The sequence below is a fragment of the Seriola lalandi genome, unplaced genomic scaffold, assembly GCF_002814215.2.
Source record: "Seriola lalandi dorsalis isolate HSWRI2012SDOR001 ecotype SW California unplaced genomic scaffold, Sedor1 jcf7180002054933, whole genome shotgun sequence".
Lineage (NCBI taxonomy): Eukaryota > Metazoa > Chordata > Actinopteri > Carangiformes > Carangidae > Seriola > Seriola lalandi.
The window spans coordinates 3,659,865-3,665,118 of NW_019525485.1; the positions used below are offsets into that span (position 1 = coordinate 3,659,865).

The 5,254-nt window shown below is 42.3% G+C and overlaps 1 pseudogene; it reads left to right on the top strand.

The window, feature by feature from the left end:
- The first annotated feature begins 2,111 nt into the window (after positions 1–2,111).
- On the top strand, positions 2,112–3,183 carry LOC111644429 (uncharacterized; annotated as a pseudogene).
- Positions 3,184–5,254: the final 2,071 nt, after the last annotated feature.

Consider the following 5,254-nt stretch of genomic DNA (forward strand, 5'->3'; position numbering starts at 1 on the left):
TGATAATGTCTCTCCAGTTTGACATATGATGTTGAACTTGTAGCATTCTTATTTTTTTTCCTCTGTCCCCAAAAGGACAAAAAAAGGATTGCAGGGTTTAACTTTCGCATCGTGTCAGGACACAAAGTCCAGTCTCTCACATGAGAGTGGAAGCTACATGACCATCCACCACCTTGGCCTTGACCTTCACCTTGAAGTAAATTGTAAATTGTTCTATAATAACTGTAATTTCAAGGGACAATGGACAGTGATTAAAAATCAAACATAATAGGTAATGCAATTTCTGGCAAAATTGCAGTGGGATTGCTGGTTCGTGGAACAGCTGAAGCTAAACTGCGTTGCCGGCTGTTGAGAAAAGTGTGAAGGTGAGCTTCGTTGTTTGAAACGCAAGCAACCAACATTAAAAATAGAGCTGCAAATAACTCTCTGTCTGTGACATTTGCAGCGATTTTAAAAATGTCCCACTTCCTGTTTTCCTGCAGGTTTGACTTTTTTCACAGTTAAAATGTGTAGCGTGAACACTAGAATTTAGAATTTGCTAAATAGATAGATAGATTGATAGATAGATAGATAGATAGATAGATAGATAGATAGATAGATAGATAGATAGATAGATAGATAGATAGATAGATAGATAGATAGATAGATAGATAAGACTGACCTACTGTGAGTTGCGCTGTAGCTGGAGACCCTCGGCTGGAACCCAGGTGGCTGAGGTGGTTAGTAATTGTCGACAACACGTTCTGGATGGAAGTGTTCTGGAAGCACTGATCAAACAACATTATAAACATTTCCCAAAGCTACATCTATAAATGTGGATTACGCAGCAGTTCTTTGACTATAATAGTAATAATATGGACATTCTGGAGGCCATGTAGTGTGTGTTACCTTCATTGAAGAATGCTGACAGTATGGTCACATGAAAGACATTGTCTTAAACCTATATGTTACATTTCAGCCATTCTAGACGATAGACTGGGAATTGGCTTAATACGTAGATCATCACATAGGTTATAGAACAGTTAGATATTTGATTCTATATTTTTCTCAGATCTGTGTCTGTGAAGAGAGTTCTGCTGGTCACTACTCAGGATTAGAATGTGGGTTGTAGTTTATGACTCTTATTTAGAGAGGGCCAGAGTGATAGAGGTTCACAGAGAGTCCAAGATTCACGCCTTAGTGATAATAAGTCCTTTTGGTGTTACTTTAATTATATGAGAAACAATCAAATGCCAATACAGAGACAGTCTTATTGTTACAAAAATGGAGATTTGCCTGGTTGTCCATTCGTTGCTCCTCTGGAGCTGACCCTTTGACCCATGGTCTGCTTGTGCATCTCTCTGACATGCTAACAGCTCGTTCGTTTGTTACAGAAGGGTCCTTTACATTCTGATAGGAAACAGAGATAATGTGTAGTTAGAATGACAAACTGAAATTAACTGCTGAATGTTTCCTGACTAAACCTGTGTTAACCCATATTTCCAGTGAAACTGTTGAAATGTGTGTAAATTATTGTGTTGTATTTAGTATTGGAGCAGCATGTAGCTGGACTTCACAGATCTGATTGAGATTTTTGTTCTGCACACCTCTTGAACATCTTTCATTTATTAAATAACAGTACCTCATATAAGAACAATTATTTTACCTTCAGTGGCAAAAGACCTTCCTGAATATGTCTATGTGGTTTTGGTGTCCCTAGAGTCTAAAATGTGAAAACAGGGGCAAGTTTCAAAAAAAAAGTTTTTCTCTGAAAATCCCCCTCTGAATTTGTATTGGCGTCTATGGGACAGTTGGATGGTACTCCCATCAATCAGTCTCTCCGCTTTGGTACTCACATTGCGTGAAAGAGGACAAATTTGTATTTGCTCTATAAGAAAATGATGAGTCAAGACTGAAATTTGTGGCCATGAAGACGAGTTAAACAGAAAATTTTGATAGTGGTTTAAGAGCTACTCCGGATCTAGCTGCACTGTCATCCACTCAAGTTTCTAGCTGAAAGTATTCCAAAGCAGTTGAAAACTTCTCTTTGCAATTCAAGGATTTGACATTTTACTCTCTCAGAGAGAGAGAGAGCAAGGGAGACCTGGTAGTGCTCTGAAACCTGAAACCTCATGCTTGACTATTATAACAACTTTGGCTGAGGGGGACCTCGAAATCAGCATGGCATCGTCTGCAGAAGGGCATCATCACTGCCTGTACGATTCTGTGTCCCTGTTCGCAATAGCCATGAATATGCTCATGAAGTCTGCGGAAATGCAGTCGTCCCTTATCCAGATCTGGCACCCGACAATCCCCGATCAGAGCATTTATGGATGACCTGACAGTCACCACAACATCAGTGACCGGATGCAGGTCGATCCCTCAAAGTCTTGAATGACTCATTATGTGGGCAAGAATGAGCTTCTAGCCTGCTAAATCCAGGTCTCAAGTCCTCATGAAAGGAAAGGTAACTGTACTGTTCCCCTTCTCTCAGGCAGGAAAAATTCCATAGGTAACAGAAAAGCCAGTCAAGAGTTTGGGTAAGCTCTTCACTGGGGACCTGAAGGACACAGCAGCACACCAGGCCACCGGTGAGGGCCTCGATACGTGGCTTTCCACCGTTGATAGGTCAGGGTTTCTCGGAAATTTCATGGCCTGGATATATCAACATGGCATCCTGCCCGGATTCCTCTGGCCACTGCTGATCTATGAAGCTCCAATCGTCAACATGGAGAGATTCGAAAGGAAGACAAGCCGCTTCCTATGCAGGTGGCTGGGCCTGCGGCGGAGCTTTAGCAGCATCGCCCTTTCCGGGCACAACACCAAGCTGCAGCTTCCTTTCTGCAGTCTGGCAGAAGAGTTCATGGTCTCCAGAGCCAGAGAAGTCCTGCTCTACCGAGATTCAGCTGACACCAAGGTCTCTTCAGCAGGTGTCGAGGTCTGAACAGAAAGGAAGTGGCACACCCAGTAGGCAGTCCACCAAGCCGAGGCAAAGCTGCAGCACAACACCCTGGTGGGCACGATGGACCGGCCGGGCTTGGGAGCAATTCTACACCTTGCTACAGTAAAGCCAGAGGAAAGGAGAGGCAAAAGCTAATCCAGGAGGAGGTACGTGCAGAGGTGGAGGAAGTTCGCATCAGCAGAATGGTGAACATGGGCAAGCAGGGGGCCTGGACCAAGTGGGAGTGTACAACTGATAGCTGAGGGTTGGAGGAACAGGTGGAAGGCCCGCTGCGAGCCAGTGGAAATGGGCTACAGGAGCTTCACAGGGCAATCCCTACACTGGGTCTTGGGACTCTTGGGGATCTGAGGACTGCAAAGATGTAGAGTCATCAAAGCCGCTTAAAAGGCTTCCCATTGGCTCTGGATTAAGAGGGCACTACCTGGACACCCAGCTTGTAAACCGGGACTTGATCACCCTTGGCTTGGTCGCCTGATGATAAGACGTGAAACACCCCATTACAATATGTCCAGGTTGCACCAGAAGGTGTATCACAGAACCATTCATTTTAAAAGGAAAAATTTCCGACAAAACTTTGTTTTTTAGCAATTCTGAAACATGTCGCTGAGAAGTAATTCCGGCCATCCCATCTCCCAATTGAGCTGCATGTTTTGATGTTTTAATAGAGTTCTACAAATAAAATAAAAAAATAATAAACAAAATGGTGGAGAAGAAGAATATATAGTGGGTTTAGTCAGCAATCCCACCAATTAAACATTTAAGCAGTACAAACATAAAATTCTGCACAATTCTATTGTTACTTCAAAAACTTGAAGTGAACATATCCCACCTAAAATTCACATAGTTATAGAAATGTTACCTGACCCACAGGGACAGTCATTGCATTCAGCCTCTACAACACAGGTAAATGTGTGTACACTACATGCACTTTTACTACTTTGTTGTACTACAGATATTTTTATACTCAGGCCTTTATCTTTTGCGGTCACGTGTTTTTTCTCCATCATGTGAAATGTGATAAAATGATTCACTTACTGAATTCACAGAACTTCTGTTCTGACTCAGTTGAATGCTCCTGAGAAACTTCTATTTACTGATCTGGTGTCAGTTCATTTTAGCTCTGCGGGCAGTAAAACAGGCGACGCCATGCTGTTCAGACAAGATACTGTGGCGATGGATGCTCCAATACTGAACCTGTCCAGATTACTGCGCACAGAATATTCAGCCAGTAATCAAAGCTGAAATTGAGGTCCACAGCCCCATCATTCTCAGCTGACCCCTGGTTTACCTCCAGCAAACACACAGCCATGCACCAATCATAAATGGAAACAGACACACACTGGCACAGAAGCAATTCTGCACAAGGAACATGGTCAAACACATGAACAGATACATAGAACAATATTAAACTGCAGCAGTGGAGAGGGAAAGAAAGGGAGACAGAACAATTGAAAGAAAAGATGAGCAGTACAAGAAAGAACTGTGGACTTCCTACAGATAGATCACTGCAACCTCACACACTTATAACCAGACGATCAGGTTTGTCTGGGAGGGGGTGCTGTGTTAAAGTCAGCTGGAGTGATATACCAGTATCTACATCCCCATAGGGGTGTGTGTCTTCCTGCTGCTACTCATGATAAGAGAGGCTGACTCGTAGACTGCAGTCACACACAAACACTGTGAGATATAGGTAGAATGAGACACAGTGGGATGTTAAAGCCAGAGAGGATGCACAGAGAAAGAGCAGCCTCCACTGATGTGCTCATATCGACGCTCTGAGATGAGGACTGACTGTGGATTAGAACAGAAACATTGGCCCTGAACCACTCACACAAGCAGAATTTGGTCTTTAAGCACCACATACAAGTTATTGTTATAGAGTGGTTCAAACTTATCATACACAGTCTGCCTCTCTCCACAGGCGAAAAATACTTAATAACCATCATAATGTCTTAATCTGGATGAATTTAAATATGACACTAAAGTAAAATATACACTGGGGTCCAAAAGTCTGAGAGCACTTTTCCAAATGGGAAAGTTTTATGTATCCGACTTGGAATATGAGCAAACGACACAGAAAGTACAGATGGACTCAATACAACTGAGTCTAAATTATAGTAATTTAAATATCACCTCATTTCTGTGTTATGTCACTGTTTCAGTAACGAAAAAAAATAGTTTGAACTTTCACACCTAAATGGAATGCAGCCCATTTCAATTTGTGCTAAATTATGAATGAAATGATATGGACTGATGTCCATGTTAACAAAAACTGTTGCCCATTTAGAACAAAATGAGTTTCTGTCATAGCCA